This window comes from Rhinopithecus bieti, unplaced genomic scaffold (assembly GCF_001698545.2).
Source record: "Rhinopithecus bieti isolate Rb0 unplaced genomic scaffold, ASM169854v2 scaffold_16097, whole genome shotgun sequence".
NCBI lineage: Eukaryota > Metazoa > Chordata > Mammalia > Primates > Cercopithecidae > Rhinopithecus > Rhinopithecus bieti.
In genome coordinates this window covers 809,350-824,016 of record NW_016808851.1, presented here as the reverse complement: position 1 = coordinate 824,016, position 14,667 = coordinate 809,350, and the positions used below count along the sequence as shown (strand labels likewise).

The 14,667-nt window shown below is 43.1% G+C and overlaps 1 protein-coding gene across 5 annotated transcripts in view; it reads right to left on the bottom strand.

Moving 5' to 3' along the window:
* Nucleotides 1–14,667, bottom strand: part of PLEKHG1 (pleckstrin homology and RhoGEF domain containing G1) — a 249,421-nt gene that overhangs the window by 136,852 nt on the left and 97,902 nt on the right. The window contains exon 1 of one of the 5 annotated variants that reach the window (XM_017887633.1): nt 12,684–13,149. The exons of 3 other annotated variants lie outside the window; for them this stretch is intronic. The gene's annotated coding sequence lies outside the window, so the exon portion shown is untranslated. Of the gene's footprint in view, nt 1–4,576; nt 4,602–12,683; nt 13,150–14,667 lie in introns of those variants that run through there. One more of the 5 variants, XM_017887634.1, reaches the window with a different exon arrangement.

The window sequence follows — 14,667 nt, the reverse complement described above, 5'->3', positions numbered from 1 at the left end:
AGAAGAGGTCAACCAGGGGAAACCAGCCAAAGAGAAAAGACCATCCAGGTTGCTTTACTTCCCACTGGCATAGACTGCTGGTGTACCTGGCATTATACCCACAGTGAACACCCAACCTAGATTGTTTTTTTCTGGGCAATCTTGTTTGCAAATATACTGTTAAATACCACAATTAATAACCATGTTTACTCCAACAATGCTCCTTTATTAAAGTAGGAACTACTTTCCTTCTCCACTCTGGGGTAATCCCATCCCTTCACCTGCATATATCAGTCTTCTCTAGTCTTACGTTTTCTTTCTCCTCCAGACAGCGGGCAGAGCTGCTTGGGCGGTAACCATGACTCTGTTCTTGCCTAATAGCTTCGACTAGGTCCTTAAAAGGTGTGGTTACAGTAAATCACAATGTAAACTTCCCTGTCCAGCATTTCTATCTGGGTATTATCAGATTAAAATGAACATCAAAGGAGCCCCAAAAGAGGGGGGTCACAAAAAGACAGACTGACAACTGAGGGCAGTGGTCAGGCCACTGTTTGTCTTGCTACTTCCAGGGGCCTTAAGAACTGACCATGTGCATTTGAGCCTTGAGTATTTCCCAGGATCAGCTGGACACCTTTCCTGGGGGACCCAGAACCAGGGACAACTGCCTGGTTGCCAGTACGGATCAGACATAAGATATCTGTTTAAGAGTCTGTACAAATTAGGGCATAACAAAATGGTAAACCTAATGAATTAAGCTGCTCTAAGAGTTGTGAGGAATTATGTTTCCATAATGACTATTGGTTATCAGTCTAGTAATTTAATAATAAAAAGCATCCCCACCAGCCTGGGTAACAGAGTAAGACCCTGTCTCTACAAAAAAATAAAAAATTAGCTGGGCGTGGTGGCATGTGCCTGTGGTTCCAGCTACATGGAAGGCTGAGGTGGGAGGATCACTTGAGCCCAAGAGGTTGAGAATGAAGTGAGCTGTGATTGTACCACTGTAGTCCAGGCTGGGCAACAGAACAAAACTATCTCAAAAACAAACAAACAACAACAAAAAACACCATCCCCAAAGCCAAATTTATTTTGTTCAATCTAAATCATCACCTATGGCTCAAGAAATGATGTGTGGAAAGGATACAAGATCTGAAGTTGAGATGTGTAGAATCTCAGCTCTCCCAATTTTATCTTCTTGGACAAGTTACTAACCTCTCTGTGATCCAGATTCCTTCTGGATTAGTAAAACGAGAACTCTAGAGTCTCTGACGGTTAAGAAGACTTTCCAAATCTAAGAATCTAAGGTTCCATGATTTGGGGTGAGGGTCCCACCAATCCACTTTTTAACTCCATAGACTGTCTCTCTTGAGGCTATCAAATAACTTTAGAATTGTAAAACATGGTCCCACCATTATGGTCAGATAACCACAGGTCAATGCAAAACCAGGAGCATGTGGCCTTTGTACAGGGAAACTGCTTTTGATTCCCTGTAATTCCATTTTTTTTTTTTTTTTGAGATGGAGTCTCGCTCTGTCTCACAGGCTGGAGTGCAGTGGTGCAATCTTGGCTCACTGAAACCTCCACCTACTGGGTTCAAGTGATTCTCCTGCCTCAGCCTCCCGAGTAGCTGGGACTACAGGCATGTGCCACCATGCCTGGCTAATTTTTTATATTTTTAGTAGAGACAGGGTTTCACCGTGTTAGCCAGGATGGTCTTGATCTCCTGACCCTGTGATCCACCTGCCTCAGCCTCCCAAAGTGCTGGGATTACAGGCGTGAGCCACCGCGCCCAGCCCTGTAATTCCTGTGGCAGAATTTGTGATAGATGTGTTAACTATGATAAATAAAAAACTCGGCAAAATTTTTCTATGACATCATCTGACAGTAAGCCAATGTCTAGCATCCAGGTCATGCTTTTTACCTATTCACTGACATTGTCTCCACTTTCTGCAAAATTGCATTCTGGAACCAGGTTATAGAGTAGATTATGAAACAGCTCATTTTACCACAGGGGTATTGTCATCATTTGTGGTTGCATCCCAAACAAGGACCCGCCTTAATATATCCCTGACAAAGCAGTAGCACGCAATTGAGCTAACTGTACACCTGCAAAAATTATGCTCCTATAATATACAGATAATATACAGTTAGTTCTGAATTATTTAAGGAACTCTTATACTTTAAGTTTATGTACAATTACGATTATTAGAACAAATTCACTCCAGTGAGATGTCCTGGATGAGCCTCCATAGAGACTGGGTGAGTGAGACTAGAAGGGTCTTTGTAGCTATCCCCTAACCCATTTACTTACTTTTACGGAATGACTGACTGATTTACAAGGGGCCTGTCTAAGAGGGATCCTAGAAAAAGTATTCTAACAGTATCTAAAACTAGGATTCAGATATTTTCAGGCATATAGCACAGATTCTATGTGGGGAAGGAAGGTGGGGCTGGGGCTGAAATCTGATGGCCACAGAAGCCTTGGTGACCCTGGCAGAGATGAGGGGAAGGATGTCTGGTAGGGCAAGTAGAATAAGCAGAAGGCCATTCTTCTGGTGAGAGGAAGTACTGGTTTCTGATTTAGTATGTGGCAAGTAATCAGACTGGCCTCACCTAGCCATTTGGACAGCCTGCGAATGACCTGACAAAGAGACTGGGTGGCCGAAAAACCAAAACCAAAACCAAGAGAATTAACAACTGTAATATGTCAGGCAACTTGGCTATGAGATCCTTCTGTCTAACAGAAGGAAACACAAGAGGAGAGGAATCCTTTTCCCATAAAGGAAAGAACAGGGATTTCTTAGCAGCCTGGGGGCAGAGGTTTGGGTGGCCCACTAGGAGAATTCCTACAGGGAGCTTGGGAATGCTATATATCCCAGGGCAGGGGTCCCTGGAAGGATCAGTACAGTGTGGGTGGAAGGGCAGTGACAGGTCAGCCAGAGGAAAGGGGAGCCAGGAGGTGCTGCCTGGGAGGTCCTGTCTTTATGTCTGTGTGAAGTGACAGCTGAGCTGGCCAAGTCTGATCTTTTAAAGTGACTTCACCTGTACCCACAGGGCTGGTGAGGCCTGGTGGAGCTCAGGCTGGTTAGACAGAGTGTGACCTGTGGATCTGTTGTTTGGTCAACACGGGGTTTAATTTCTTTGTATTGATGACTTAAGTTTAAATAATCAGGATACTCTGCATTAAGAAAACAGATTTTGGGGGGGCTTGGGGTTGGGGTGCCAAAAAGTTAAAAAGGGATAAACATGGGTTAACACTAGTCTAATGCTCTTGCACAGCAGCAGTGGGTAGAGTTAAGCTTGTTCACATAACCCTGGCTGTGCACTTCCCAGTGTGCCCAGTCCCCACATCCCCTTTCGTATTACACCTGTCCTCCGCCACTCCTTTATATGATCTGCCTGGCCCTTGAGGTGCATGACTCTGGATTATACACATGGGCACATCCGGACACTGCACTGTATATTAGGTTACTAGTCCTAGAAATTACCAGACTATATGATCTGATAAGAACAATTTATTCCTCCCATGTGTAAGCCATATGAAAATGAAACATAGGCCGGGCACGGTGGCTCACGCCTGTAATCCCAGCACTTTGGCAGGCTGAGGCAGGTGGATCATCTGAGGTCAGGAGTTCGAGACCAGCCTGGCCAACGTGGCAAAACCCTATCTCTGCTAAAAATACAAAAATTAGCCAGGCATGGTGGTACGCACCTGTAATCCCAGCTACTCAGGAGGCTGAGACAGGAGAATTGCTTGAACCCAGAAGGCAGAGGCTACAGTGAGCCGAGATTGTGCCACCGCACTCCAGCCTGGGTGACAGAGCAAGACTCCATCTTAAAAGAAAAAAAAAAGAAAAGAAAAAAAGAAAATGAAACATACACTAGAAGACCAATCTTCCCATCATGGAAAAATTTGGTGAGGGGAGGGAAGAAGGTTTACAGTGGAGGGGTGGGGAAAAATTAATCACAGGTCAGGAAATGTAAAATGTCTTTGCCATTTATCCGAATTAACTCTTATTTTCATTTTTTTGGTCTCTTTATATTCAAAGTATCTTATCCTATCAGTTCTTTTGCAAACCTCCATTTAAACAAAACATTAGAATTTGGTCAGGGTTTCTACGAAGGAATTAAGATAGAAGACGCAATTAATGCTGCCAAACCAAACAGATAACTGGTGTCATAGTTACTTTTTCTTTCTTTTTTTTGAGACAGAGTCTTGCCCTGTTGCCCTGGCTGGAGCAAAGTAGATGATTACAGCTTACTGCAGCCTCAACCTCCCAGGCTCAGGTGATCCTCCTGCCTAAGCCTTCTGGATAGCTGGGACCACAGGTGTGCACCACCATGCCTGGCTAATTTTTTAAATTATATGTGGAGATGGGGTCTCCCTATGTTGCCCTGCTGGTCTCAAATGCCTGAGCTCAAGTGATCCTCCCACCTCGGCCTCCCAAATTGCTGGGATTACAGGCATAGGCCACTGCACCATGCCTATCGTAGTTTTTGAAATGGAAAACTTGATGGAACATCAAGACAAACCACAGCCCCCAAAGAATGACACACTGAGCTCACTGGAGAGACTCAGGGGTTGCTACCATCTACTCACCCTTATGGAAGTATTGAAGTGAGGATTTGTTTACGAGCTCTTCTGAAAAATAAGACAAGATCTACTATAAATGCCAACATTTACGTAACACATCCTAATCTCATAAACCACTTGTTTTGTTGTACCTTTTCAGAAAATAATAGGACAGGAGTGAAGACTTAGAATTGGAGATTCAAGTCCTATCAAAATAAACAATGACTATAAAACTGGATTTACGGGCAAGGAACAAAGAGGAATAACTTGGAAGAGCGTTTATGCATTTTGTCATTGATCATTTAAGACGGCATCTAGAGGCACTAGTTCATCAGCAGCATTTTTCCTAGAAAGGGGAAGCCCTACCCTGCATGCCATCCCAGTGTTTCTTTCTGAACCCCAGAGATAAAACTTTTAATACACCGAGGCCTCCAAGAGGATTTGTAGACATACCTAAGTCTTTCTGAAGAAGAATTGCCTCTGATATGTGATATCTTCCCTCAGGAGCATGAGGAGGAGAGAGTGGGTGAGGGGACAGAAAACAAAACCAACCATTTTCCCCTAATCCTCATGTGGAAGAAAAGCAGAAGCTAAAAGCTTCCCCAGGGAAAAGCTACTCCAGACTAGAGGTGGATGGAGCAAGTCTAGTAACTTGCTTCGTTTATGAGGCCACATGCTTGTTTCCAGTACACCCCCTGGCAGGCGGGGCGACTGGGCTCAGGAGACTCTGTGCATGGGCAGTGGTGGCTGGAGAGGGGCAAGGGCTGAGTGGGACAAGTGGTCCCCACCGCTTTCCATGTTTCTCTGGAAACCCCATGACAAAGACAGTGTCAGAAAACAGGGAATTCTTGTGCTTTTCTGCATGGATAAATCCCATCCCAGGATTTTATTTTTTAAAAGTTCCCCTGAAGATGAGATAAACCATTTATAGCTTATAAAAATGAGTGTTCCAATGGCATATCTTTGAAATATGCTTTACATTTCATTATTCTGCTGACACTTAAGAGATTTTAATCTATTTAGACATTTTAATACATCAATTATCATAATGGTATTGTAAACCAAAAAACTGGTGATCGTTAGTACACACCCTAAACCATTATTTCTCCAGGTGTTACCTAACACCTCCTAAATTACTGCTATGGACGGAATTGTGTCCCCCTGCCCAAATACATATGTTGATGTTGAAGCCCTAATCCCCAAAGCGACTGTATTTGGAGACAAGCCCTTTAAGGAGGTGGAGTTAAATGAGGTCATAAGGGTGGGGCCCTAGTCCAATAGGACTGGTGTCCCTACAGGAAGAGGAAGAAATACTAGAGATCTTGCTCTCTCTCTATGCAAAAGCCCATGTGAGAATACAGCCAGAAGGCAGCTGTCTGTAAGCCAGGAAGAAAGGCCTTACTGGACACCAACCCCACTAGCACCTTGATCTTGGACTTACAGCCACCAGGACTATGAGAAAATAAATGCCTGTCATTTAAGCCACCAGTCTGTGTTATTGTTATGGCAGTCCAAGCTGGCTAACAATCATCATCAGCAAGATTTTCAACAAGCAACCAGATTGCTGGGCCCTGCCCAAGAGCACAACATCAGAATTTTCAGGGACAGGGCCCAGGAATGGGCAAAGGTACCTGAACTCTTTGGGTGATGTAAGGTTGAGAACCAGTGCTCCATGGAGAGCTCAAGGCTGCCTGCAGCCCCTTACTCCACCTGCCTCAGCCTTCCCCTAGTCCATCATCCCAGTGAAAAACTCTTTGAGGGGGTCAAGGATGAGAGACTTCAAGGATTAGACTCTCCAAAGGAGAAATAAGGGATTATGAATAGAACTAGGCAGGAATCACGCTGGGGTCCAGGGTGAGGTGTGTTGTAGGAAAAGTCACTTTTGTCTCTGAGTTCAGAGGGGGCTTGCTCAGAAGGGATAAGAGGGGCCCTTGAGACCCATGTGAAATGCTGCCAAACTCCATTGGAAGGAGACCAGAGGAAGGTTTATGTCTGAAGCCCAAGGTTAATAAAGAGTGCGTTTGTGCTGACGATTCCCTGCCCTCAGAGGACAGCACCAGCCAAACATCTCCCCCTCACTCCAAAGAACCAACTGAGATTCATTTTCACCATGCTAACAGGTCAGTCGGTTGGACCATCAACCATTGAAGATACTTTCAACACTGAAACTCAGCGCCAACAGAAAGCTATTGTTTGCAATTGTTTATTATTTGCACTTCGAATCTTTTTGTAAGTCCTGATCTTCACCAGAGTGAAAGGCTCTACTATGTCAAACTGAAAAGACTTAAAATTAGTTCCATTGTCAGTGATAATAATATATAAGCAAATTCAAAGGCACTGAGTACATTCAACTATGTAAAAACACCACAAGAAATTCTGCAAGTTTTCAAAAATCAAGGTGCTAAACAGCAATCAAACACTATTTTAAAACAGCACATTCACTGGAGGGCAAGACCAGAGTATTTTTTCTTGTGATTCCTATGTGTTGCCAGGGTAGAGAGACACTACTGTGACACAAGAATGTTCCACACTTCCAAATTAAGGTACAATTGAACAAAAAAGCAGAATATATTCTAGACTGATTATTTTTTAATACTGTAGGAAGTAGCTTTTCAAGTAGAAAAAAGTTTTTATTTTTTTTCAGATGGAGTCTTGCTCCATCACCCAGGCAAGAGTGCAGTGGCACAATCTTGGCTCACTGTAACCTCCACCTCCTGGATTCAAGTGATTCTCCTGCCTCAGCCTCACGAGTAGCTGGGATTACAGGCACCTGCCACCACGCCTGGCTAATTTTTGTATTTTTAGTAGAGATGGGGTTTCACCACGTTGGCCAGGCTGGTCTCGAACTCCAGAGCTCAAGTGATCTGCCTGCCTCAGTCTCCCAAAGTGCTGGAATTATAGGCCACCATACCCGGCCAGACAAGAGCTTTTCTAATGGACTGAATAAAATTATATTTTAAGTATTAAGCAAGTCAGAATCTAAGAACCCTTGGTAGGCAACCTGTGTATCCTAATCTGCTTTCATTTTGATAAACTGACAGGAAGGAGTCAGGAAAGGAGAGAAGTGGGAAGGGACTTCATGATTTTCTTTATTACGAGACTAAAACCTGGGTCTGGCTCCCCTGCCTACCTGGCATCTCGTATCTAAGTACCTTGGCCATTTTTTCATCTAAAGGCCTAGGCAGATAAAGGGAGAATGACGGAGATGAAAACACAGGCCTTGCTAAGGTTTTTTGATTTTCATAAGTACAAAATTAGAAGCATTGGTACCACTCAGCTGTGCCATTAGAGATGCAGAAGTGCCAGGCTACTAGTCCATGGGAGGAAGTGGCTGCTTCCTTGTAAGGAGTGAACACAGCAGGTCATCAGCTACAGAGTGGGAGGACTTCAGGGTTCAGAACAGCCCTGAGGCAACAAGGAACAAGTCGGAAGTTGACCCATTATGGAGACTGACAGGTTCTAGACTGATTTAGAAAGTATCTTTGTTATTGATGGTTGTCTTTGGGGTTATTATTTCCCCATCAGCTTGTGCTTCTGTTTTTTATTTATGGTGACAGAACAAAACATAACTACATGTTAAAGCATTACACTAGGTGATTTAAATAACTGTTAGAGGGTACAATTTGGGTACCAGATGCCATATATATAAGTACACACACACACACACACAGATACCCCAAAACAAAATGAGAAGTACTGTTGATGGTGAGAGGTTCCCAATACCCTTTATAACATGCCCCACACATCAGAACTTTTTTTTGAGACGAGTCTTGCTCTGTCACCCTGGCTGGAGTGCAGTGGCACAATCTTGGCTCACTGCAACCTCTGTCACTGGGGTTCAAGCAATTCTCCTGCCTCAGCCTACTGAGTAGTTGCGATAACAGGCATGTGCCACCATGCCCAGCTAATTTTTGTAGTTTTACTTGAGACAGGGTTTCACCATGCTGTCCAGGCAGGTCGTGAACTCCTGACCTCGTGATCCGCCTGTCTCAGCCTCCCAAAGTGCTGGGATTATAGGCATGAGCCACCGCGCCCAGCCTACAACATAACTTCAACAACCACTGTGTTGTCCAGTTGTGTTTTTGAAGTGGCAAAAGATGTTCATGTCTCATTTGTTGAAAATTTAGTTTTATATTTTAAAAGTATAACAGCTAAACTAGTGATACTAAAGGGTGAATTATGGAATGAGATACAAGTTTCCAATCTTGGACCTGTGATTTACTGTATGATCATAGATTTTAACTTCAGTCGATATCAGTCTCTTTAAAATCAGGGGAACCGCCTCATTTGACAGAATTACCTTTTGATTTAAACAATATAAGGCTTGGTGAACATTCATCATGGTGCATGCATGGCACCTAAAAGGCACCCATTCATATTAATTTCCTTCCAATTATGGATAGACAAGCTTCAAAAGGCTTAAAGAGTTCCAAATACAGGTAAGTCGAAAAGAATTTCCTTCTTTTTTTTTTAAGTTACAGCATGGAAACAGTCACAGGTCTCACATACATCCCTACCACTAGATTTATAGGAACATTCAATGCCTTCCTAAAGAATTACTGCTTATTCTTTACAAATTCAGCTTCCAGGTCCTCTACAGATACAACCCAATGTACGGCCTTCCTATAAATAGTTTTTTTTTTTTTTTTTGAGCTAGAATCTCACTCTGTCACTCAAGCTGGAGTGCAGTGGCGTGATCGTGGATCACTGCAAACTCTGTCTCCTGGGTTCAAGTGATTCTCCTGCTTCAGCCTCCCGAGTTGCTGGGATTATTGGTGCCTGCCACCACACCTGGCTAATTTTTGTATTTTTAGTCGAGGTTTCGTCACATTGGCCAGGCTGGTCTCAAACTCCTGACCTCAAGTGATCCACCCACCTCAGCCTCCCAAAGTGCTGGGATTACAGGCAGGCATAAGCCACCGTGCCCAGCCTAAACATAAAATTTTAACACCAGTGATTTCTTATTTCTTTAGCAAGTGTTTAAGAACATTTTAAATATATGCCCAAATATGACAAATAAAGCTGTACAAGCTATAACCCCCATCTTCAAAGTTTCTGAACTCTTTAGAGAGAGTGAAGTTCGCAAACCCTAACCCTAGCTAATGTGTGAGTACTTTCTAAGTGCCTGGTGCTGTTTTGCCTGTATTAGACTAATTCCTCACAACCCTCTCCTAGGACAGATGTGCTACCGTCTCCACTTTATGGATGAAGAGCTCAAAGCACAGCAAGCTCAGCAGATTGCTTGGATGTGCAATGCTAGGAAGTGGAGGCCCCAGAATTTGAACCCAGGCGGTTAGATTTCAGAGCTTAATCACTATTCAATACTGCCAGATATGTGTGTTTATATCACAGATGTATAGAATTAGAGAATCTGGAATATGTGCCTTGGGGGTGAAGGGGCGGGCCCTAGGTAAATATGTTTAACTCTTTCCTTTCATAGACTCTGAAGCCTGGAAACAGGATCGCCCCAGGTTCTCTAGCCCAGGGGTTCTCACACCTCAGCTAGCCTGGGAGTCCCCTGGAGGCTTGGTAAGACACAGACTGCTGGGTCCTAGCCCCAGGTCTCTGATTTGGTGGGGCTGGAGTGGGGCCCAAGGATTTCTAGCAAGTTCCCAGATGGTTGAAGCTGCTGGTCCTGGGGATGCATTTTGGGAATCAGTGACTTCCTCAGTCTGTGGCTGCTCCAGAATGAGGCTTCTGCATGCCTCACTGTGCATCTTCCAGATCAATGGTGGACACTGCTGCTTTGTAGCAGTAAGGGGCTGAGGGAGGCTGGTTGGCGTGGCGGGGTCTCCTGGCCTCCTTCTTTCCCTGTAGCTGAGACATACAGGAGGCTTCTTTCTGGCAGGTTCACCCCGATTCACTGTAATATTGGGTCCTTCCATATGTCCCTCTCCATCTTCCCCGGCGCAAAACCAATTTGAAGCAATAGGAACCCACTGTCTGCTGAGTAAACATTAGTCTCACTATGAGCTATTTACCGAAACCAGTGATCTAAAATTTGGCTCTATCGATGCTAAACATAGCAGGAGTTAGCAAAAATAGCAGGGGCCATGGATAATTGCCAGTCTTTATCCTCAGAAGGGAAGGATGATCAGACAATTTCAAAGTTTTCTTTTGTTGACATTGTAATTCAAAAGAAATTTAGTTTATTTGTTTAGCTAAGAGGATCCATGGCCTTCATTGAGATCCCTAATAAACTATTTTGAAAGTAGAGACACCATTGAATTATTGTTTAAACTTGCCCTGTTTAAAATGGCTTAATTTTCATGGCCTCGTGGGGTGTTCTGAGGCTTAAGTGATTTAATAGGCCTATGGCCTGACTGAGCCAGACACACACTAAGGGCTCACAGAACATCACTTGTTCTCAATGTCACTGTTCCTAATATTTGGGGGAACCCAGGGCTTGGCCACCTACCTGGGCATATAGTGGCCACCTACCTGGGCAAAGGGTGTGACCTGAGTAAGTAGAGACCTCAGAGTCTAAAGTATCTCTTCCCTATTAGCAAGGCAGTCTGGGGACAATGGCACTCAAGAAGCACTTCTCGAGCACCAACATCTACAAGACAGTATCTGTTGCACGAGGGAAACCTCACAGGACTTAATGCTTGGCAGTCACTTAAGGTTGAATCAGAGTGTCTTTTCTGAATCCCTGCCAGGCACCAGAGACTTCAGGTAAGAGTTCTAGAGAACAGTTACTTTTTATTGTTTGCACTTTTATTTTGAAATATGTATAAATCTATAAGAAACTGCAAAATAAAACAAAACCAAAACATACAAAGGGCCCTCCTGTACCCTTCACTCAGTTTCCCCCAACAATAACATCTTGCATACCTATAGTATAACAACAGAAACTGACATTGGTCCAGTCCACAGGGTACATTCAGATTTCACCAGTTTTAAGGACAGTTATATTTTGGTTGTGAAGACGTAAAAAGGTAATGTAAAAGCAACAAACAAAATCACCAATTTCATCTCATTTAATGGTACTTTGAAATATACCTTTGTACCAGCTATGAGAAAACAATACATGTTAAGCAAATGCATTGTATAAATACAACTCCCTTAAAAAAAACTTAATTGTTTTTCAGAGATTGAGCTTAATAATTATAATCAAATCAACCTGTTTTTGAATCATTTGCAGATACAAATGTTTATGAGTGAAGACACTTGGCGTCTTTTAAAGAGGTGAACTGGAAATTTAAAATACACAGATTCTACTAAACCCACCTAACCCTGCCCAGACATACAAACAACCTGCACAATTGTTGGAAAAGAACACACAAGGAGAGCTCTAAAACTTTATAGATGGTCTAGCCTACAGTTGCATTATAGGAGGTACTTGTATTTTGTTTCACTTCCCCAAATAATCTTTAGCAACTCCAGTTACTGCATTTATTATAGTGTAATCAATTTATTAAAAGTGTCCAAAATAGTCTTCCTTGAGCATACTTTTTCATGTATGTGTGTGTGTGTATAGTGTATACACACACAATCAGGTTAGGTAGTCAAATCCTTTCTATGCTAACAACTTCCTTAACTAACAAAATTGTCATAACATGATCAAAATTGGTATAATCCCAAGTACCGCTTGAGTATCCCTAATCCAAAAATCCAAAATCCAAAATGCTCCCAAATCCACAACTTTTTGAGCATCTACATGACTCCCAAGTGGGTAACTCCACACATGGGAAACACTACATGTTAAGTACTTAACAAAAAGTTTGTTGCGTGCACAAATTTAAAATATTGTATAAAATTACCTTCAGGCTACCTGTATGAGGTACATAGGAAACCTAAATAAATTTTATGTTTAGACTTGGGTCCCATCCCCCAAATATCTCTCTATGTAAAGCAAATATTCCCAAATCCAAAAAAATCTGAAACCCAAAACACTTGTGGTCCCAAGCATTTCAACCCGTACTTCACAATTGATCTACTTGTTTGATGCATGAGCCAACATTTGGTCTTTATCCATAACATTCTTTAAAAAAAAAAAAAAACAAAAAACAATACCACCAGAAGAACAAAATGTCTTGAGAAACTCTTAAGCATATTCTTCAGGATCTATCAAAGAGGACCAGAATCACTTTCTTAAGCAGGTAGTGATGTGGGGACATTTGTGATTCCTCACCGTAAGAAAGCTGCTCTGGTATTAGGAAACAAAACACAGCATCTTCCCTTTGCACAGCATGGGACTGTCTGTGTCAATCTTCCAGTAGGAGGCTGGCCAGAGTAAACAGATGTCTCAATATGCGGAGAAGCCCAACTCCCTTCCAGTTGTACACAGAGAGCTGATGCCCCTGCTGGGACCATCTGAATTCTGAATGACCAACCAAACTTCTGTAAAGGGCTCCTCTCCCAGGGCCGGCCCTCAGCGAGATTCTGAAATAGGAGACGCTTGTTCAGGACCACACCGGGGCCACTTGCCCAATTCCCAGGCACCTGACTTACTTCCCAGTTGCCTTGTCCTTAAATCTCCCCCACTCAGGGTTCGTTTCTTTAGTGCCTTAAGCTCCCCAACCTTGCAAAAATTCCAAGGAAACTTCAAGAGCTAACATAGTCTTCCTAGGCACAGGCCTGAGTCCAAGCTCACTGCTCTCTCCATGGCCTACAGCATGACAAGCTCTTTGGTAGGTCTCAGCAGTGGAAACTTTACCATTTTATCCACCTTCTTAAAGCTTGGGAATTTACAAATTGTTTGTAATGTTTCTACTCTTTCAGAATCAAATCATCTCATATATATTCTATCTCCTGGGGAAATTTTAAAATGCTCAGAAGGATTCATGTATTTATAAGTACTTCTTCTTCTTCTTCTTTTTCTTTGGACAGAGTCTCACTCTGTTGCCCAGGCTGAAGTGCAGTGGTACCATCTTGGCTCACTGCAACCTCTGCCTCCCAGGTTCAGGCAATCCTCGTGCCTCAGCCTCCCAAGTAGCTGGGACTACAGGTATATGCCACTATATTTATATTTTTAGTAGAGATGGGGTTTCACCATGTTGGCCAGGCTGGTCTTGAACTCCTGGCCTCAAGCAATCCACCTGCCTTGGCCTCCCAAAGTGCTGGGATTACAGGCATGAGCCACTGCGCCTGGCCCTGTAGTTTGATTTCTAAAACCACCATACCACCACCAGGGGATTCAGTCTCATGCACACAGGAATACTTTTAAAATATACTTACCTTGAGACATTTTCCCTCTCACAAATAATTTCTGGTATCTCTCTGGTATCTCTAGACTTTAAAAAAATCCCTTGTAAAATTACGCTCACGAAGCAATTATTCATTTCCAACTTCTGGTTGGTTGAAGATTCCTTTTGTGCAGTTTGCATGGAGATGCTGTTGTTATGAAACACACCCACAAAGTCAGATTAACGGGGCTGAAGAACAGACCGCCAGAACCAATGCTAATGCATCCTTGAAGAAGGGAGAAAGTGTGTGCACGTGCCGTGTGTGTGTGTGTGTGTAATGAGATATTCAAAGTGTTTAACGCAAGATGATCAAATGTCTAAGTGTCATCCTCTAATCTCAAATGGAAAACTGCAGATTTTCTTCTGAAGCTGGCAGCCTGCCATCACTGCAGGCCCTGAAGTGGCTTTGGGCTTCAGGGAGAGGGGGAAACAGATGTCACTCAAAGAGCCCTCTGCTTCTCCCCGGCTGCGGCTCTACCCTGGGTCTCCTGGTCTTAGGACGAGTTCCTCTGCCAGGCTTCCCAGGGACTTTCAACCTAAGCTGTCAAATAAATCATTTAAAGGATATGTGGACTTTAAGAACTATTGATAGAGGGAGGACATCCTAAAATAGTCTCTTTGATCTGAATTCTTCCTCATCACAACCTTGACATAGAGCCACGGTTTTGCACACCAGTCTTCTGCCCCCTCCATGTAACTTCTATAAAGAAAATCTCCATTTCATTAGACTTCTTGTGAAAGTGGCCAAGAAAGTAAAAAATTAACATTTTTAAGGTAAAGATACTAAGTCTGAATTAGTTTTATATTTTCCTGCCCTTTCTTCCCAACAAGCATGACTGAACCACATCTACTTAGTCACTTTACAGCTATTTACAACACAAAATCTTCCTCCATTCAAGGAGGGCCCATCTTGTTGCAAGAAAATATCAA